The sequence below is a fragment of the Stomoxys calcitrans genome, chromosome 4 (genome assembly GCF_963082655.1).
Source record: "Stomoxys calcitrans chromosome 4, idStoCalc2.1, whole genome shotgun sequence".
NCBI classification, from domain to species: domain Eukaryota; kingdom Metazoa; phylum Arthropoda; class Insecta; order Diptera; family Muscidae; genus Stomoxys; species Stomoxys calcitrans.
In genome coordinates, this window is record NC_081555.1 from 123,001,956 (window position 1) to 123,025,157 (window position 23,202).

Below are 23,202 nucleotides of genomic sequence, written 5' to 3' on the forward strand. Positions count from 1 at the left end.
TAAGCGACTTATTTTAAAGTAGAGCGAATTCGCTTAAATTCACAAATAAAGCACCACACACTTAAGTGTCAACTTCAAAAGAGTGCTAATTAAAAACAATTACTAATTGTATTTTAGCTTCCATCACAATAGATTGAGTTTAATGTCAACATCACTAAGCTGCGAATTTATACATGGAGCACTCGTGCTGGGCATTCCGCACTGACGACTACTGTCTTTTGTTGTCTCCACTCTCTTCTTTTTGGGTTAATGAACTTTTAGTTCAGCATCTGAAACCATTTGCCCCGGTAAGCATCTTTAAATCATCAACTGTCGCGTTTGGATTGAGCCAACTTCCATATTGGTATATAAAAACAATCCAAACAACAGAGTGATGCTTTTGTTGTCGCATTGTGGCATAAATTAATTCACAATTGAATCTAGACTTCATAGCGGGAAACTATGATGCCTAGTATTGAAGGCATCATCATTTGCTCTTAAATGTTGGCATAACTTTTTACAAATAACCCACATATCAATGCCTAACTGTTGCAATTTATTGTTGACAAACTCTCGTTGATGCTGTAAGTCGTGTTTTGACAGATTTTGAGCTGGATTGCCTAACCGCTATTTATAAACATCAGTTAATTTTCCAAATATGGAACTGAAGTTATTTTGTGGGGGTTCTTTATATGTCAATTCTTTCTAACAACAAAAACTGTTGTGGCGTTTTTCTTAATAGATTTTAGTTTTTGTTCTTGGGAGCATTTCCGATGCTGTAAAAGAGAAAGTGGGTCATAGATGACTGAGTATTGGAAACCTAAAAATTTCTGACTAACTATAATTTAGTTTTGGAGTAATTTGTTAATAAATTGTTTTAAATAGAAGTTCAATACCACAAACTACAAAAGAAGATTTTCGGGAAGATAGTTTTCCTGGCCGCTAAACCTTTAATCAGGAAATCGGTACATATGGCAGCTGTATCCAAATATGATCTTTATCATGCTCGGCAGATCGGTCTATATGGCGATTACATCAAGATATAAACCGATTTGGTCCATATTCGATCCAAATCGGCATATGGTAAAAAATAATCTGTGCAAAATTTCAGCTCAATTTATGCTTTTTATGCCCACCGTCTCTTTGTGGGATCCAGTTGAGAATTTTAAAACTCTACCCTACCAAACTCTACCCTACGCCACGAATGAGGATGTGATGCAGGGACCGGTTCCACTCAGAAATTCTTACTGATTCGATTTTGCCACGTTTCCGTTTGTCCGCGTATCTTTTCAATGTGTCCATCCATCGACACATCCGTCATCACGAAATTTTTCACACACAACTTTTTTAGCTGACTCAAATGGTTCATACGCTTTGTCCAATTTTGGCATATTCTTTTCAACATCACGAATAAATTCTTCAATATTGTCTTCCAATGCTTCAATTGAAGCGGACTTGTCTGTATAGACATGAGCTTTAACATAGCCCAACAAAGAATAGTCTAAAGGCGTTAAATTGCACTATCTAGGCGGCCAATCGACCGGTCCCGAACGTGAATTAAAATGTTCACCGAACTCGCCTCTCAAAAAGTCCATTGTTAGGTGTGCTGTTTGGCATGGGACCCCGTCTTGTTGAAACCACATGTCATGCAAGTCAAGCTCTTGCATTTTGGGCAAAAAAAAAGTCGCATATCATCTCACGATAGCACTCACCATTCACAGTTTCGGTTCGATTCGCATCATCTTTGAAGAAGTACGGTCCAAAGATGCCACCAGCCCATAAACCGCATCAAACTGTGACTTATTCTGGCTGGCTTGGTAGCTCTTGCAATGCTTCCGGCTGATCTTCACTCCAAAATCGACAATTCTGCTTATTTGCGTGACCATTGAGCCAAAATTTGCTTCGTCGTTGAATGGAAGAAACGCGCGAAGAACTTTCCTAACACAGCGCTCATTTTGATAATAAAATTCAGTAATTTGCAAGCGTTGTTTGTTTGTATGACGATTCATGGTTAAATTATAGACCAAACTGAAGATGTTTGATAGTGAAATAAAACACGAAGCTGTTTAAACCAGTGTTGTCAAAAAGATAATAGCTAAAAAATCATCCTTTATATACTTTATGGGGTCTAAGACAACCCCATCATATGGTGGTGTGTATAAAAACGAATTTGATAATAATTGACGGTCTTCAAAAGCTCTCATAGATTTGTTCTGTATTTCGATTAGAAGCTGTATCAAGTTGTGTACCAAATTGGGGCACACATGGTGCAGCTGTAAAGTCATAAAAATTGGTTTACAAATTGCGCCTCCCCATGTCACGACAATGAAAACAAGTAAAAACGTAGAAAGTTTGGCCGTGATGATTTTTGCATACCATCCACTGTGGATAAATTTTTTATCCTATTGTTTCCACGGTATCCATTGTTACATCTTAACATGGGCCGATGTGGATCATTATTGGTTTAGATGCCCAGAAACCTTATAGAAGTCCGAGCGGTTAATAAATGCGCATTTTATGGCCTTAAGACTTTAAAATGGCAGCTATATTTAAAAAGAGTCCGATCTCAGCCATATATGGGAATACTCAATATAACTTGTTACGGCTTTAAGACCCTATATCAGGAGATCGGTCAAGAAAAACCTAATGTCTTGAAATTCCAGCAAAATCGTATGATAAATGCGGCCTCTAATGGGCTCAAGAACCTTAATCGGGACATCGGTCTATTTGGCAGATATATCCAAATATGGTAGGACTTAACCTGCGTATGGAAAAAATATGGATCTGTGCCAATTTTCAGCTCAATATTTAAATTTTTAAAGGCAGACAATAGGCGGGAATTATTGCGCATAGCAGAACATTCCATTAAGATGCAGCGGCAAACAAACGCCAACACAACTCGCTGCGATGAATATCAGCGAAATTTAACAATAAATACGGCTTTTATGGACTAAGACCTTTATTCGGCAGATCGGTATAGATGTGGGCTATATCAGGATAGTCCGATATAGACTAGCTTCGAGCTTAACCTGCCTATTGACAACAAGTAAAATCATGCTAAGTACGGCCGGGCCAAATCTTATATACCCTCCACCATGGATAGCATTTGTCGAGTTCTTTTCCCGGCATCTCTTCTTAGGCAAAAAAGGATTTAAGAAAAGATTTACTATGCTATTAGAGCGATATGAAGATATGGTGCGGTTTGGACCACAATTAAATTATATGTTGGAGACCTGTATAAAATGTCAGCCAATTCGAATAAGAATTGCGCCCTTTGGGGGCTCAAGAAGTAAAATAGAGAGATCGATTTATATGGGAGCTGTATCGGACCGATTCAGACCATAATAAACACGTATGTTGATGGTCATGAGAGAATCCGTCGTACAAAATTTCAGGCAAATCGGATAATAATTGCGACCTCTTAAGGCTGAAGAAGGCAAGATCCCAGATCGGTTTATATGGCAGCTATATCGGGTTATGAACCGATTTCAAACTTATTTGGCACAGTGATTTAAAGTCATAATAAAATACGTTAAGCAAAATTTCAGCCAAATCGGATAGGAATTGGGCATTCTAGAAGCTCAAGAAGTCAAGTCCCCAGATCTGTTTATATGACAGCTATATCAGGTTATAAACCGATTTAAATCATACTTGGCACAGTTGTTGGATATCATAGCGAAACACGTCGTGCAAAATTTCATTCCAATCGGATAAGAATTAAGACCTCTAGAGGCTCAAGAAGTCAAGACCCAAGATCGGTTTATATGGCAGCCATATCAGGTTATGGACCGATATGAACCATACTTGGCACAGTTGTTGGATATCATAACAAAATACTTCGTGCAAAATTTCATTAAAATCGGATAACAATTGCGCCCTCTAGAGGCTCAAGAAATCAAGACCCAAGATCGGTTTATATGGCAGCTATATCAGGTTATGGACCGATTTGAATCATACTTGGCACAGTTGTTGGATATCAAAACAAAATACTTCATGCAAAATTTCATTCAAATCGGATGACAATTACGTTCTCTAGAGGCTCAAGAAGTCAAGACCCAAGATCGGTTTATATAGAAGCTATATCAAAACATTGACCGATATGGCCCATTTACAATACCAACTGACCTACACTAATAAGAAGTATTTGTGGAAAATTTCAATCGCCTAGCTTGACTCCTTCGGAAGTTAGCGTGCTCTCGACAGACAGACGGACGGACGGACATGGCTACATCGACACAAAATGTCGCGACGATCAAGAATATATATACTTCAGCGGATCTCAGACGAATATTTCGAGTAGTTACAAACAGAATGACGAAATTAGTATACCCCCTATCCTATGGTGGGGGGGTATAAAAAAGAATCCATTCAAAATTCAGCCCAATAACCCTTTTTATACCCTACACCACTACTGTGGTGCAGGGTATTATAGATTTGTGCATTTGTTTGCAACGCTAAGGAGGAGAAGAGCTAGACCCATCTATAGTATACTGATCGGCTTAGAATCACTTCCTGATTCGATTTAGCTATGTCCGTCCGTCCGTCCGCCTGTCTGTCCATGTATTCTTGTAATCAAGGTACAGGTCGCATTTGTTGTCCGATTTTCACAAAATTTAGCATAAGTGTCTTTTTTGGTCCAAGGACGAACGCTATTGATTTTGGTCCAATCGGTCCAGATTTAGATATAGCTCCCATATATATCTTTCATGCGATGTGCCCTTTTATAGCTGTAGAAGCCACAATTTTGTTCCGATCCTTATAAAATTTGGCAAGAAGTGTTTTTTTTTAACGAACCAAAATGCTCGAAAAATTTTATTGAAATCGGTCCAGATTTAGATACAGCTCCCATATATATCTTTCATCCGATATGCCCTTTTAAAGCTGTAGGAGCCACAATTTTGATCCGATCTCCACCAAATTTGGCACGAAGTTTTTTTGTGACGTCTCAATAAGTGTGCAAAATTTCATCTAAATCGGATCGGATTTATATATAGCTCCCATATATAACTTTCGCCCGATTTGACCTATTTAGGCTGTAGAAGACACAATTTTGATCCGATTTTTACAAAATTTGGCACAAAGTGTTTTTTGTGACGTCCCAATATGTGTGCAAAATTTCATCCTAATCGGATCAGATTTAGATATAGCTCCCATATATATCTTTCATTCGATATGGTCTTTTAAGGCTATAGCATGCACAATTTTGGTCAGATCTTTACAAAATTTGGTATAGAGCGTTTTATTCAACGTCCTCATATGTGTGAAAAGTTCCATAATAATCGGTCCAGATTTAGATATAGCTCCCATATATAACTTTCATCCGATTTGACCTATAAAGGCTATAGAAGGCACATTTTTGGTTCGATCTTTACAAAATTTGGCACGAAGTGCTTTTTGTGTCGTCCCAATATGTGTGCAAAATTTCAGAATGATCGATCAGATTTATCCCATGTATATCTTTCATCCGATATGCCCTTTTAAAGCTGTAGTAGCCCTAATTTTGGTCCCATTCTTACAAAATTTGGCGTGGAGCGTTTCATTCAACGTCCCCATATGTGTTCAAAGTTCCATAAAAATCGGACCAGATTTAGATATAGCTCCCATATATATCTTGCATCCGATATGGTCTTTTAAGGCTGTACCAGGCACAATTTTGGTCAGATCTTTAAAAAATTTGGTTTTATTCAACGTCCTCGTATGTGTGAAAAGTTCCATAACAATCGGTCCAGATTTAGATATAGCTCCCATATATATTTTTCATCCAATATGGCCTTTAAGGCTGTAGAAGCCACAATTGTAGTCCGATCTTTACAAAAATTTTCACGAGATGGTTTAATTGACATCCCAATTCATGTGCAAAATTTTATCAAAATCGAATTAGATAAAACTCCCCTATATATCTTTTATGCGTTTCGACTTTTAAGGCTGTAGAAGCCACAATTTTCGTACCATCGTAAGAAAATCGTATAAGATTCTATTCGATATTCAATAGGCATGCAAAATTAAAGTCTAACTAAATTTGGATATAAGTGCTATCTATTAAAAGTATTACGTATACTCGGTGGTGTAGGGTAATATATAGTCGGCTCCGCCCGATTTTTGCTTTCCCTACTTGTTTTAAAATTGTATGATATCACGATACACACAGACATGCGGACAGACAGACATGGCTAGATAATCTTAGATTTTTATGCCCATCAAGAATATATATGCGTTGTAGGGTCGGGAATGGATATTTCGATGTGTTACAAATGGAATGAAAAAGTGTATATACCCCTATCCTTCGGTGGTGGGTATAAAAATTAGCAGCTGTTTATTATTTGTTCCAAAAATTTAGTAACGGTGCCAAATATGTATTTGTGTAGAGTGTGTATCTCATGCCCTATATCAAGCACAATACAATAGTCCATTAAATACAGTTTGATAGATACAAAGATCGCATGCCGCCACAAAATGTTTGTTAAAACCTACTAAGCGTTCTCATTACTTCATTATTTTGGCTGTGTTTTGTGTTATTTAGTTAATTTTCAGCAATTACATTGTTGTTACTCTAAACAATGGAAGAATTTTTCTAACAATTTTTTATGGTTTTATTTTTCAGGTTCTACATTCCCCCCACTCAATGTAAGTACAAATAAAATGTTGTTTTTTCATAAATTTTTCTTGCAATTTTTGTTTTTTTCTTCTTTATTGTTAGAAGTTTTCGTGAGAGTCTTTACAAGCACCTTTTTTTAATAATTGGCCCCTATTGTTGTACATTTAGTCGAATAGAGGGGATTCGCTGCTATGTTGTAATTATGAGAAATGTTAAAACTTAAAAAGAAAAGAGTTATTATAAAAAATGTGCTTTAAAAACTGGTATTGTGTCTGTCAGTAATAAGTAATAGCTTGTAATGAAACTCTATTCAGCAGGCTTTACAATTAACCCCCTTTTCTAGATTTGAGATTTTAATTTAATTTTTTTCTCTACACTACAATACATTTCTCTAGGGAAATGGAATTTATTAAAATTAATGAGAAATTTAAAGAAAAGGGGAGAGATAAATAATCATAAAGCATAAGTCGTGTTAGCTGTCTAATATATTCAGACTTGTTGGGAAATTTGTGTCAAAGATCCTGGGAACTTGTAAAACTGGTATGAAAATTAAGAAAAATTTTACGCCTCCTATGAAGTCATCATATTAAAATCTGCAGTGGTTCCCAATCAAAAATCCGTACAGATTGTGTAGGTTAGTCTGGAAGGAAACATTGGCTATATAATTTTTTCGATATCGTGAGGGGGGCGAGCCCTCCCCCTTACCCCAAAAGTATTACCCAAAAATAAAAGTGGACCGGTTGGGACAATATGGGATTCAAATGAAAAGTATTCAAGAGTAGAGTACGAATATGATCAGAAAGTAGGAATAGGATTTATAATTTATTGAAAACGGAAGGGGGCGGACCCTCCACTGTTACCCCAAAAACACCACCCAAAATGAAAAGTGGACCAATAGGGACAATATGGGTATCAAATGAAAAGTATGTGGGAGTTGATAACGATTCTGGCATACAAATTCATGTCGAAGTATAGGGGTCACCCCACCACCACAAAAACGCCCAAAAAGGGCACATTAGTCAATCACATTAGTCAGGCACATTAGTCAATTTAAGAAGTCACGCTGCTTCCTAGAGAAAGCACCGTAGCGCAGAGGTTAGCATGTCCGCCTCTGACGCTGAACGCCTGGGTTCGAACCCTCGCGAGACCACCAGAAAAAATATTCAGCGGTGGTTTTCCCCTCCAAATGCTGGTAACATTTCTGAGGTACTATGCCATGTAAAACTTATCTCCTAAGAGGTGTCGCACTACGGCACGCCGTTCGGACTCGGCTATTAAAAGGAGGTCCCTTCTTATTGAGCTTTAACTTGAATATGACTGCACTTGTTGACTATGTGAGAAGTTTGCCCCTGTTCCTTAGTGGAATATTTATGGGCAAAGTTTGCAAGTTTATTTGCAGAATACGAATATGGTATTCAAATTTGAGTCTAAGTACCCATCTTACGGTAGAGTTGATGCCTAGAAACTCCAAATTTTTTATGATTGACGTCGGGTTTACATATATATTAGATTCGTGTTCTACTCTAAAATACATCTTATGTAAACCCAATATTGCAATGGTAAGCAAATACTTCCTATATGGGTGGTAGTATGGGGGTGGGTTTGCCCCATGGACGTTTTTTCAACCAAATTGAGTCTAAGTACCCATCGGGCCGACCAAACCCCAAAACTCCCCCAAACAGACATATTGGACGTTCGTTTCAATATGGGGCTCAAATGAAAGGTATTCGGGAGTAGATTTCGAATCTGGCATACAAAATCAGATCGAAGTAGAGGGGGTCACGCCACCCCTCAAAAACGCCATTAGACCCATTATGACTATATGATACTTGGCTGAACCAATTTTCTTAAAATTTGCATAGATTGTGTACGTTTGTCTGGAAGGAACCATAGACTATATAACTTTTACATATCGGGTGGAGGCGGACCCTCCCCTTTACCTCAAAAACCCCAAAAATGGGTTATTTGACCCATTAAGAGACTCAAATGATAGATATTTTAGTGTAGAAAACGAATTTGATATCCAATTCTGGAGCCAAGAGTTTCTTGGGGTACGCCCTAAAGCAGCCCCTAAACTGAACTTCATTTCCCTTGGGGATACAGAACGAATTTGATATCTAATTTCAGTGCAAAGTGCCGGTGGCCTCCCCAATCCCAAAACCCACTCTAAACGGTTCATATTTACCGGCCATGGCAATATGGGGATTAAATTTAAGGAATTTGAAAGTGCAGCACGAATTTTATATTTATATTTGAGTCGAAATATCTGAGGTGCCATCCCTCCCCTAATGAGAATATTTACCTAAGGAAGAACATTACCACCAGGAACCGTCCCGCAGTGCCATGTATGGCATTTCACCTCGCTAGTGCCGCCAACATTAAGAGGGGATAAACACCGCTTTGTGCGATGTTCTCGCCAGGATTCGAACGCGTTCAGCGTCATAGGCTACAATGGCATGAATTCGATATCCGCATATAGGGCCGGCCCCGACTAAATTGATTTTTATGTCCTCCACCATAGGATGGGGGAACACTAATTTCGTCATTCCGTTTGTAACACATCCAAATATTGATCTGAGACCCAAAAAGTATATTAACTTTTTGATCGTCTTGACATTCTGAGTCGATTTAGCCACGTCCGACCCGTCTGACTGTCTGTCTGTCGAAAGCACGTAAACTTTCGAAGGATTAAAGCTACATGTAAAAAAATAATTCGTTTGACATAAAGGAAATGTTCGTTCGAAGCACTTTTGCAATTTAAGAGTTTTTGGTTGCACAACAAAGTGAAGGTCCTTTTACCGCAGACGAAGCTGCTAAAGGGTTTACAATAAACAAAGTTAGTGGAAATTGCAAATTTTGCCCATAAACATTCCACTAATTAACAGGGGTAAACTTCTCACATATCAATGAGTGCAGTACGATTCAAGTTTAAGCTCAATGATAAGGGGCCTCCTTCTTATAGCCGAGTCAGAACGGCGTGCCTCAGTGCGACACCTCATTGCAGAAAAGTTTTACACAGCATAGTACCTCACAAACCGCTGAAAATTTGTTCTGTTGGTCTGGCCAGGAATCGAACCCAGGCGTTCATGATAACCGCGGACATGATAACCTCTGCGCTACGGTGGCCTCCAAATAAAGTTAGTTAGGTTCAATAATACTACGTTAATGGCTAACGTTTCATATGTTGAGGCGAAACGTTGTATGGTTACAATAAAATCAAAACTTCGTGATAAAAGTTTGTCGTAAAAACTTTCCAAACGTTAATCTTTTGCGATTAGGCACTTGAAATTTTTTACAAATACTTTCCACTAGTGTAGGTCGGTTGGAATTGTAATGGACTTTATCGGTTCATGGACGTTTTGAAATACCTTCATTATAAACCGATTTTGGATCTAGACTTCTTGAGCCACCAGAGGGCGCAATTCTTATCCGATGTGGCTAACATTTTGTATGACGTGTTTTGTAATGACTTCCAATAACTGTGCCTAGTATGGTCTAAATCGGTTTAAAACTTGATATGGCTGCCATATAAACTGATATCGGATCTTGACTTCTTTAGTCACTAGAGGGCGCAATTATCCTCCGATTGAAATTTTACACCTGATATAGCTCCCATATAAATCGATCTCCCGATTACATTCTTGAGCCTCTACAGGGCGCAATTATTTGGCTGAAATGCACAATGACTTCCACTTTGGTCTTCAACAGCCACACCAAGTATGACCCCAATCGGTTCATAACTTGGTATAGCTCCAATAGCATAGCAATTCTTATCCATTATCCTTTGTTTGCCTATAAAGATATATCGGTCAAAGAACTTGACAAATACTATCCATGGTGGAGGGTATATAAGATTCGCAATTATTTGGCTGAAATCCACCATGACTTCCATTTTGGTCTTCAACAGCCAAACCAACCATTCCCCCAATCGGCTCGTAACTTTGTATAGCTCCAATAGCATAGCAATTCTTATCCATTATCCTTTGCTTGCCTATAAAAAGATATCAGGCAAAGAACTTGACAAATGCTATCCATGGTAAAGGGTATATAAGATTCCGCCCGGCCGAACTTAGCCCTTTTTTACTTGTTTTAAACCATACTTAAACTCGAAATCCAACACCTTCGCATTAATTAACCCCCACCTTAAAACAAAATAAATTAATACACCTGCACATAAACAATTTTGGCATCACACACACATTACCCGACATCTCATATGCAACAGTTTTCATACAATTCGAGCACAAATTGTTCATAAATTATTCATTATCCTTTTAGCGGGGTTTTATGGCATAAAACAAGTGTTGGTGTCTTTGGAATTGCAATTTAAGGCAATGTTAAAACTAAAGCCCACGTAATTTAAACAACAAATTTTCTGTCTTAGCTTTAGTCAACTTGAAAGGCAGTAGGAAATTGCCTTGATATGTATACAAATTTTGGCACCAACAAAGCCGCAGCATGACAGTGCATTTTCATTGTCTCATAAAGTTTTCAATAAATTTAGGAATGCCAAATGTTGATGTGGTACGAAAGAGAAGAAGTGATGGATGTGGGGTGGGGTGTTTTTTTGTTTTCCTATAAAAACATTTTAAAGTTAACCCATCATATTTCTCTGGTCACATAAAATATTGAAATTTATAAATTTTTCTTTGGGTACAAAGAATTTCAATTAGTCACTGCTTATAGTAGACATCATTCCAAGACATGAACCTTTTCCTTACGATTCAAAAAGTAACAAATTTATCTGTGTCACAGTAGTGGTGTAGGTCATTAAATCTTCAAAAACGAGAACAGTTCTTAGATCAGTTCATTTTAACCTAAACTACGTTCATAACAATTGATATAAAATTATGTTTTCTGCTTTACTATTCAATTGCCTAAAGGTTTGATGCATTTACAAGCTTAGCTAATTTGATAAAATCAAAGATACCAGCTGATTGAATGTTTGTTTTTACAAAATCTGTTTGTGTCTTAAGTCTTTTGATTTCCTAACTTTTCTCTCCCAGCTACTTGACCCATTTTATAATTACTATCGTGATTTGATGCAAATTATATTTCATCGTTTAGTGAACACATTACTGCAGCATTTGAGTAAAGCAATGCAATAAGTCTTCAAATGAAATATGAGCTCCAGGTTGTGTGGCCTGAAATTTTACAAAACAATGCACAAGGGCGTTAAATGTATTTTACAACAATTGGACGAGACGGACGTCTTTCATATTTCGGAAAGAACAGTGCGCATAAAAAATTTAGGTACGAAAATAAAAAAAAAAACTATTTGGTTGGTATAGAGTTTGAACAAAATTGGGAAATTTAATCTGGATCAACTTACGCATTATTGATCAATCACAACTTTAAAATGGTTTTGAAGGTAGAAGTTAAAAATGGGTATTTGGGGTATTTGGACAGCTACCTTTATAATTAAGTATTCGTTAGACGATAACAAGAAAATGCATATTATTTCAGTCGCAAATATTTTGCTGAGAATATTAATAACCTCGTTTATTTGAAGAAAACGATTGCTTTTTGCATCGATTTGTTGAGTTTGACCTAACTCACTCACAACTTATATAAAATTATGTTTTTGCTTCACCTCTAATTGTCTAAAGGTTCAAAACTATATCTAGAGATGCATTTACAGGCTTAGGTAATTTGATAAAAGCTTAGCTACCAACCTGAGCCGCTTTTTGATAAAAATTACTGTACCACTATTTCTGATAGAACTGATTGGAACTATTGGTTGCCCAAAAAGTAATTGCGGATTTTTTAAAAGTAAATGCATTTTTAATAAAACTTAGAATGAACTTTAATCAAATATACTTTTTTTACACTTTTTTTCTAAAGCAAGCTAAAAGTAACAGCTGATAACTGAAAGAAGAACGAATGCAATTACAGAGTCACAAGCTGTGAAAAAATTTTTCAACGCCGACTATATGAAAAATCCGCAATTACTTTTTGGGCAACCCAATACAATATCCCTGGTAACAGAAGTTACATAGACTTCTATACGGATGGTTCCAAACTAAACGACCAGGTGGGCTTTGGGGTGTACTCTAAAGATCTAGAACTGGTCATATTGAAGAGGTTACCCGACCACTGCAATGTGTATCAAACACAGATCCTTGCAATTAAGGAAGTGGTGGAATGGCTAAGATATAATGTCATTACGACGATTGGCATAAATATCTTCTCAGGCAGCCATTAAATCACTTTAGAAAGTATCTCTGAACACAAAAACCCCCCTCGACTGTCGCAGATCTCTACGAGACGGCTGAACAGTTCAAAATTCACCCGGGCCACAGAATTATCCCAGGGAATTCTAAAGCAGACGAGCTTGTAAAACTAGGATTTACCTTACACACTCCAGGAATACTGGAATCTGTGGGTATGCCTCTTGCGATATATAAGCTAAGTTTCAGCACCAGGCCCGAAGGGCAACGAATGGTAGATGGTCACAACGAGGGGGCTATGCGCATTCCAAAACTATGTGGCCTCATCTAGAATTGAAGAAGTCTTCTAATTTGCTGTCATTGGCTAGAACAGACGTTTCAATCGTTGTGTCCGTCATGACAGGTCACTGTCTAATCGGAAAACATGCTGACAGACTGAAGGTTGCCAGCAACGACTTTTGCAGAAGATGTATGGACATCGAGCAAGAAGAGACTATAGAACACCTTCTGTGTGTGTGTCCCGCACTAGCAATTAGAAGGAGTTCCACTTTAGGTTCTCACTTCTTTGAGATCCTGTCTGATTTAGCGGATGTGAACATTCGCAAGTTACTGGGATTCTCAAAGCGATCTGGATGGTTTAACGGTAGGAACTAGAAGGCATCTTCCTTCTTCTGTTCCTGTGGTATCACAATGGACGAAAACATCTAAGTGAGTCTGATGTCAGACAGTCACTTAAACCTAACCTAACTTGACCTAGCACCCAACTGTTTGTGTCCAAAGTTTTTTACTCTCTCAGATACTTGGGGCACTTTATAATCACTATCGTGATTTGATGCAAATTATATTTCATCGTTTGGTGAACTCATTGCTGAAATATGAGCTCCAATGTGGATACATTATGATAACTTGGAGTTCAAAAAGTCTAACGTTGACACCGGCCAATCAGTCAAATCAAAGCCGAAACCAAATATTCGTGGAGCCAAAGCATACACTGATTTTTGAGGAACCAGAAGGCTGTTTGGTAGTGTGAGCTGCAAAAATCACGTCAAACGATCACAGCGAACTTGTACCAAACAATGTAGCTTCGTTTGCAGAAAATAATCAACTCGAAACAATTAAAATTAAATTCGGCCGTGTTGAACTTTTGATACCCACCACCATGAATAGGAGCATATATATTGCAAATTTGCCCATTCCATTAAGGAACTGGTGCAAACTTCTCACAAATCAATGAGTGCTGTCCGATTCAATTTTAAGCTCAATGATAAGGAAGCTCTTTTTTATAGCCGCGTCCGAACGGCGTGCCGCAGAACGATACCTCTTAGGGAAGAAGTTTTTACATGGCAAAGATCCTCACAAATGTCGCCAGCATTAGGAGTGGATAACTACCACTGAAAAATTTTCTGATGTTCCTGCCAGGATTCGTACTCAGGCGTTCAGCGTTTAGGCGGACATGCTAAGCTCTGCGCTACGGTGGCCTCCACCTGTCCTGTTTTAATATTCAAACATGGATCGATGTGGATTATATTTGCATCACGTACCAATTCAAATGTAAATTTGCTCATGAACATTTCATTAAGAACTAGGAGTTCTCACATATTAATGAGCGATGCCCGCTGCAAGTTTAAGCTCAATGATAAGGGATCTCCTTTTTATAGACGAGTCTGAACAGCGTGCCGCATTTGACATCTCATGCCCCTGGAAGCCTAAATTTTTATCCGATGGGGCTAAAATTTTGCACGTAGTATTCTGTTATGACTTCCAACAATCGTGTCGCGTACAGGCCAAATCCTTTCTGTAAATTTTTGGCAGAATCCATGGTGGTGGGTTTCCAAGATTAGACCCCGCCGAACTTGGCACGCTTTTACTTGTTTGTTTTGTTCTCCAATATACTTTTTTTTTTTGATTTCTTCTTAGGAAGAGAAATAGTGCAATAGACATGGCAAACACGTTCCATGGCGGTTGGTAAATAAGATTCAGCCCACCCCACATGCTTTTACACATTGTACCTATCCATTTGCCGCCGAGTGTTGATATCATTCACACATCTTTACACACACAATAATACGTTTGGAACGCAGCACTTAAAATCATGGAGGGTGTAAGGCAATTTAAGCATTTTAACGCCACTCAATCATACCCCCGGCACCCATTCACATTTTGTTCCCCCAACAATGTTGCAGTAAATTTTTGTGGCTGACTGTCGGTCGTATTAACATGAGGTTACAGCGATTAACATAAATATGTTACACATTACTAACATAATTATTACATCACTTCAAGCACACCATGTGCTATTTCAAGATGGTTAGGTTGTTAGAAAATAATTACGACTGTCAAAATTTGCGTGAAAAAAAATGTGTGCCAACAAAGAGGAAATTGAAGACAACCCCAAAAACCGGCTAAATTCGTATTAAGACTTGCCAAAGACTGTGAAGAATTGTTAATAAACCTCTATGACAAGCACAATTTGTTTATAGCAGCTTAAGAGACACCTAAAGCAAAATTATTTGCAAAGTTAGGAAACTTTGAGAAACCAAAATTGGATTTGAAAAATCGTTGTGCTCTTTTGTTGTTTGTCGTTCGCTGGTCATTCATTCGATAAACCATAGACTGACTTATATGGTTGATTGAATTTATTGATTGTTAAAAAATATCATTAGCCATGATCCATTGCAAATTGCATGTGTTTTTGGTTCTCCCAACCAACCGCCCCTGCGTCCATCCATCCATCCGCAAGTCTCTAAAGGCTATCTACGTTAAATCACCACACCTTTAAAATTTTGTACTAATTTCATGTCATTTTAAATTTTGTCTTGTTGGTTATTTTCTGTAACATTACTAGCTTTGTTGTTATTTGTTTATATATACAGCGGTCAAAAAAAGTATTCATCATTAGCAAAATTGATAATAAATTCACTTATTTTGGGTAATTGAAGAAAATTTAAAGTAAACAAATAATGCAGTTTTATGCAATAGTTTATTTTTCGTAATATGTTTTAAAATAAATTCAAAAAATAAATTTAATTAGCGCAAAAAATGCAATTTTATATAATAACACCAAAAACAGAACAAAAAAAGTATTCATCATTGATGTGCTATCATCAAAGTCAAATTCAAATATTATTTGGGAATCCCCCTTTTCTGTTTTATTTAGTAAAGGAGGCTTTGCCCTTGACAGCAAATATTTAATTTCATTGAAAATATAGTTTTTGTCAAAATGGGTCGTAAGCAAAACGAGGTTTCTGATGAGGTAAAAGTTTTGATAATAAAACACCACAGGAATGGTTTAACTCAAAAAACTATCAGTGAAATATTAAATAGACCACGATCTACTATACAATCCATCATCAGAAAGTGGACAGAAACGAAAACTGTTGACAATAAACCAAGATCTGGTCGACCAAAAGCACTTTCAGTTGGAGATGTGCGTTGGCTAGTGCGGCAAGTTCAGAAAACTCCGAAGACAAATGCGACCATTCTTCGTAAAAACACTATGGAATATTTAGGGAAGGAAGTTACTACACAAACAATTCGAAATACACTCAAAAGGCATAGTTACAGAGGAAGAACTGCACGTAAGAAGCCCTTTATAAATAAAATAAACCGAGTGAAAAGGCTAAACTTCGCAAAAATGTATGTAAAACAGCCCGAATCATTTTGGAAAACAGTCATTTTTGCAGACGAGAGCAAGTTTAATCTTTTTGGGTGCGATGGAAAGGTCATAGTGTACAGAAAACCAAATACAGAGCTTGAAGAACGAAACACAGTTGCTACTGTAAAACATGGTGGAGGTGGTTTAATGGTTTGGGGGTGTATGGCGGCTTCAGGAGCGGGAAATCTTGAAATTATTAATGGAGTAATGGATCATAAGTATTACATTGACATTTTAAAGAGGAATTTAAAAGATAGTGCTGTAAAACTTGGGCTTGGTAATAACTTTCAATATTATCAAGATAATGACCCCAAACATTCTGCTTTAAATAGCAAGATGTAGATGCTGTATAACTGCCCCAAAGTCATTAAAACTCCTCCTCAAAGTCCCGACTTGAACCCAATTGAACATCTTTGGGAACATCTCGAACGCAAATTGAGAACGCGCAATTTTTCGAGCAAGAGTCAAATGCAACAGGTGATAATGGAGGAATGGACTAATATAGACCAAAATATAACCGCTAAATTAGTCCAATCGATGTCAAACCGTTTAAAAGAAGTTATAAGACGCGGTGGTCGAATAACAAAGTATTAATTTTTTTAAATTATGTTATTTATTTTTTTGTTTTTTTGCAATGATGAATACTTTTTTTGTTTAATTTTTTGTGTTCAGCTGTAAAATGGCCCTTTTTGTTCCAATAAATACTATTTTTTTCTTTAAAAACAATGAAATTGTGTACATATATATCACACAAGCACTACTGCATCATTAGTTTAATATGTTTTTACTCCAATTGTCTTTTGTAGACTTATTAAAAAAAAAAACATTGAATGATGAATACTTTTTTTGACCGCTGTATATCTTGTTTTGTTTTTGCATACTCGTAACTCTGTTCCACAAACATTTTTGTTACGGTGAAAGAGAACAATGACCCCCACCTGTTTTAAATAGTTATGGTATTATTGTGGCTCCGCATTGTGGGTTGTGCCTATGTGCATACCCTCGTAATTTTGCCACAAAATTTATTTTCAACACGAAAACGTGTTCGAAATTGAAATTCGATAGATATATAAATAGGTAATGCGAAACACACACAAATAACATAAACTTTGTTGTGCACGAACTACTTAGTTTGAATCAAATCGGTGGAGTATTTTTTGGGCAATGCTTTAAAAAATAATTACAAACTTTTTTGAGCAAAAATAATATTGAGTCACTCATACAAATATGCATATAAAATTAATTTTAACAAATGTATTTCCCTAACTACAGAAAGGCGGATTGGGATAAAATTCGACACAAATTCTGCACTTCTATCCCTTCTAGACCAGAAAAGGAAGTGACAACTACGCAGGATATAGACATAATGGTCAAGCGGATCTCGAAGGCCCTGAATGACTCACTTATGTTAGCATGTCCTAGTGCTAAGCCAAGGGGCAAACCGCGACCGCCATGGTGGGTGCCAGAGCTGGTTGGTCTAACGAAGGACTGCAGAAAACTCTTCGAAAGCTGAGCTTCGAAGACTGAGCTTAGAAAATGTAAGGGTGAGCTGAGAAAGGCTCGGAACAAATCCTGGGTTGAATTATGCAGCTTCGTGGAGGATACATCTGAGGCCTCTAGGCTAAGGAAGATTCTGTCCTCGAGGCCTATTAAGGTGGGGTCAGGTTCAGAAGTCAGACAATGTATGGACAATGTCTAGTGAGGAAACACTAGAACTACTCGTTGTTATACATTTCTCGGTAAATTCTGAAACGGAAAACGTGGCGCCAGAAGAGGTTGTCACTGATATGCAGTCGTCGGAGGTTATAAGGGAAATTGCGTCTAAGCCGAAAATCCTTTGGACGATAGGAAGTTTCGACTCCTTTAAGTCGCCAGGCTCTGATGATGTATCACCGATTGAATTACAAGCTGTGTCTGATAGACTGGTTCCTTGGTTTAGGTAGATAAACTCTGCTTGTATCAGAATGTCATATATACCTATGGGCTGGAGGGAAACGAAGGTCAATTTTATTCTGAAAGCAAAAAAACCTTACCACACGAAAGCGGAAGATTTTCGTCCTATTAGTCTGTCATCTTTTATGTTGAAGACTCTTAGAGGTTGAAGAAACATATCTTAGGGTAAAATATCCCTGGAAATGGCCTGTCACGACAGCAGCTTGCATATAGTAAGGGCAAGTCCAGTGAAACAGCCCTTCACGGTCTAGTCGGCTACATAGGGGGTTCTCTCGCTGTCAAGGAATATAAAATTGCAGCATTTCTTGACATTGAAGGGGCTTTCAATAATATAAAACCGACGTCAATCATGAAGGAGTTGGTGTTTCTAGAGATCAACTCTACCGTAAGAAAGTTTATTGATAACTTCCTTACTAAAAGATGCATTACGGCAGGCTTGGGATTTATGAATCCAAAAAAATGGGTCAGCTGAGGAACACCTCAAGGAAGTGTAGTATCTACTCTACTTTATGATATAGCCAGTAATGTTAATACTTCTAAAGTGCAAAGATCCGAACGAGCTATGTAGAAATGCCGATTCTGCGGCAGTTCATGCCATCGCGGTATAATCGAGGCGAGTATAGGAAACCTGGAAAGAGTGGAAGAGGTTTCCGACCGGAGACCGGAGATGACATTTGAGGTCGAGTGCGAGGCATTGATGCCAGCGGCACAGTCTTGGATTGGCGGAACAGTAGTATTGTCATCTGGATGCCAGCGGCACTGTGTTGGATTGGCGAAACACTAGTATTGTCATCTGGAAGATCATGTTACACGGATGGATCTAAGCTAAAGAACAGAGTGGCCCTGGGCGTCCACATTGAGCACCCTGTGACTGAGATCTGTTTTAGACTGCCTGACCATAATACGTTCCTGCAGGCGGGGTGTGGTGTGGTGTTAACGCGAGGAATTCGAGTGATCTGATCACCCAAACTTCTGTAAAACCAGCAAAAATTCAAGCTTCTTGGAACCGAAGAAGGATGATCGAGAGACCGGTTTACACGGGAGCAATATCCGGTTATAGACTGATTTGAACCGTATTTGGCACAGTTTTTGGTCGTAATAGAACACCGCGTGCAAAATGTCATCCAAATCAGACAAAAATTGCGGCTTGTATGGGCTCCATAAGTCAAATCGGGCGATCGGTTTATATGGGAGCTAAATCAGGTTATTGACCGATTCGGACCGTTCCTAGCACATTTGTTGGAAGTCATAACGGAACACTATGTGCAAAATTTCAGCCAAATCGGGAAAAAATTGCGGCTTCTAGGGGCTCCAAAAATAAAATCGGTAGATCGGTTTATATGGGAGATATATCTCAATCTGAAGCTATATGGACCATTTGCCATTACCAACGATCTACATTTATATTAAGTATCTGTGCAAAATTTCAAGCGGCTAGCTCTACGCGTTCGGCCGCTAACATAATTTCGACAAACGGAAGGGCGGCCAGACTTGGCTAGATCGACTCAGAACGTTGGACGAATATTTCGACGTGTTACAAACGGAATGATTAGATTACTCCATCCTATGGTGATGAGTATAAAAAGAAATCAACTGGACTTGTAGGCCGTACAGGACAAAATAGGACTGCTACGAAATGTTTTTGGTTTTAGCTCTCCAATTTGGGTTGACATACAAAGATTCTGTGGATCTTTGGTGAAACAAAAAACAAATTATTTTCAAAACGCTATTTTACGATCTAGCGAATCGTGCGGGGATAGTTAACATTTAATACCATGTCCCAGAATCGTAGTGTTGGGTTTAAAAACGAAAGCCCATTCCGTATTCCTCTCATTTTTATAACCTTCACCACCACTGTGCTACAGGGTATTATAAGTTTGTGTATTTTTTTGCAACGCTAAGAAGGAGAAGAGCTAGACCCAGTGATAACTATACCGATCGCCTCAGAATCAATTTCAGATTAGATTTTGCCATGTCCGTTTGTCCGTATGTGAGTCCATTTATTCTTGAAATCAAGGCACAGGTCGTATTTGTTGTCCAATCGTCACGAAATTTTGCACATGTCCCTTTTTTTGCCTAGGGACTAACACTACGGATTTTGATAAAAATTGGTTCAGATCGGAACCGATCTGCACAAAATTTGGCATGGATTTATTTTGCTCATCTTATCCTATCTGCGAGACTTCATCAAAATCGGTTCAGATTTGGATATAGCTTCCATATTTATTTATCGCCGATTTGCACCTATATGGCCGTAGTAACAACAATTTTCAAACGATCTGTTCGAAAAAAATCAGTTCAGATTAAGATATAGCTCTCAAATAGATATATCTGTTTCCCGAATTTTTAATTGTAGGGTAGATGTAAGGTATTATTTATTCGGCTCCGCCCGACTTTTGCATTTTCTTACCGATAAATGGATATGTTTCTACCCTTATGGCAACTTAAAAACACGAAACTGGTATATAACTTTTGGATCGAATAACCTGAGGGAGCACCTCACAGACAAAAGTCCTAAATTGATATGCTACACGATCAGATCCGTAATCTAGTAAAAAAAATGTTTAGCTTCAGGCGTCTTAGGGCCACCCTACCCTTAAAAAGCCACCAAAGGGCATGTTAACTGTTTGCTGGAATATGCGGTACGAATGAAAGGTACTTGGTAGTAGAGTACGAATCGAATCTGATATTATTGTGGGTGATATCAAAAACCACCTAATAGGGGATGGAACTATTTTGCACTCTGATATTAATAATTGTGACCAAGTATTTAGGACGGCGCTCCACTTACAAAAAATCCCCAATGTATACCGATTGGGACAATATGGGAGTTAAACAAAGATCTGGGTCTCAAATACATGATATTTGAGAGTAGAATACGAATTTTATATATAAAGTGTTTGCCCCCAAAGGAGGCATATAACCGGATCGGACCAATAAGGGACTCAAATATGAGATATTGAAAAGTACAGTAGTATGTGAGAAGTTTGCTCCTGTTTCTTAATGGAATGATCATGAGCAGTTTGCTTTGTACCAAATTGATATGAAAATTGCGAAGGAAGTGTAAGGTCACAAGGGATCAGAAGAGTCATAGAGAAACAAAACAAACAGTATTGGCCTCAAAGGAGACATGTAGCCGGATCGGAACAATAAGGGACTCAAATAACAGATATTGAGAGGCACAATACTATGTGAGAAGTTTGCTCCTGTTGCTTAATGGAATGATCATGGGCAGTTTGCTTTGTAGTAATTTGATATGAAAATACAGAAGCAAGTGTAAGGTCACAAGAGATCAGAAGAGACATAAGAAAAACCTTCATGCCTTATACCATGAGAATTGGTCAAATAGTATTGCAAATATGACGCCAAATAAACTTCCAATGCAGTACAATTGATAAAGACTTTGTGACTTTCACACTGTTATATATTTGGGCTTACAATAAGAATAAAAATATCCAAATATAGCGCCTGTTATTGCACACTTACTATGTTGGCTACACAACATAGTAAGAGTAGCAATGGATACTTTCCGCAGTATTCCTTTTTGGCAGTGCCTTATTTGGGCCAATATGATTTTAATGATTACAAGCTCCAATATCTGTGGTCATGTTTCTTTTAGTTCTTAAAATTTTAAAGAAGCCTTAAAATAATTTAAAAACACAAAACCCACGACTCAACAATTTTTCTTTTCTTGGCCAAATATAATTGTGTTAATGAAATAAAATAAACAACATATTACCAAATTGGCCTGATTAAAACGAAAGACTTAAGAAACAAACCTTAAATGGTATGAACTAACAGGCATTTTTTATGGTTGGCAAATTTCCAAAGAAACTATTGCCCAGAAAACTCAAAAACACCAACTTACAAAGAACAACTACATAACATCACCTAGAAGTCGTTTACATACTATCAGGAACACTATAGCACACACTTTGCTGTGTGTTATATGTGTACTCTAGACAGACAGTTAGCCTAGCAAATAATGATGCTAGACTTTGAATACCAACAAGTTGACGTTTATGTTATGGTGTTTTATTTTATTTTTGTCTTCTTCTTTATCTACTTCTTTTACATATCGGCCAAATCAGACGTTTTTTGACTACAAATCGTGACACAGTTTCATCAGCAAACAAATGAATTTATAAATAATTTCTTTGTGTTGATGACACTAATTGAAACGTCACGTTTTATAATCAACCATTTATCCAGTCATCCACCAAGCAACAAAAAAAAATGGTATGATCATACACAATAACAATAACAAAAGAGAAAAAAAGCGAACTCTTGACATGTGGATGTCTACGCAGGCTCATTGTTGGTTCATTACAATATTTTAAAGAAAACCAGCTGCTTGGCAAAATTTCCTGATTTGTGTTGGTGTTGTTGTCTTTTTTTGTCTTGAGTTGCTTCAAATCTAGTGAAAAATATGCAATTTCCCCAAAAACATGTAATCACCGCGCTAGCCAAATGTACTTCCTTGGAAAACGGCATGCCTCGTTATTAGATTACTACAATGCAAATGTGCATTTAAACGAAGTACCTTTGTTCATAGTTCCATTTGTTGCTGCCAAGCTACGAAAGCGATTCAAAAGAGAAAGATGTTCATTTGTAGCTTACCTTTGTACTGCAGCCATTATTTATGCAGCTAGAAAAGTGACATTTTATCATATGAACATCAAATGTAAATTAACAACTAACATATGTTGCGGCTTCTTCACAGAGTTGGTGGAGATAAGGCCCGTGAGAAACACATGGTTAACACTATGATAAGATGTAATACTTTTCTATTTACGAAAATTAAAGCAATTAGCAAAAAAAGGACAAAATAATTTATTTTGTTAGGCAAG

General features: G+C 37.6%; 2 protein-coding genes across 3 annotated transcripts in view; one reads left to right on the plus strand and one right to left on the minus strand.

Moving 5' to 3' along the window:
• Nucleotides 1–23,202, plus strand: part of LOC106095965 (mucin-2) — a 316,849-nt gene that overhangs the window by 79,011 nt on the left and 214,636 nt on the right. For both annotated transcript variants that reach the window (XM_013263431.2, XM_059368100.1), the window contains exon 3: nt 6,581–6,603. The gene's annotated coding sequence lies outside the window, so the exon portion shown is untranslated. The remainder of the gene's footprint in view (nt 1–6,580; nt 6,604–23,202) is intronic.
• Nucleotides 1–23,202, minus strand: part of LOC106095964 (sushi, von Willebrand factor type A, EGF and pentraxin domain-containing protein 1) — a 126,318-nt gene that overhangs the window by 27,534 nt on the left and 75,582 nt on the right. The window lies entirely within an intron of this gene.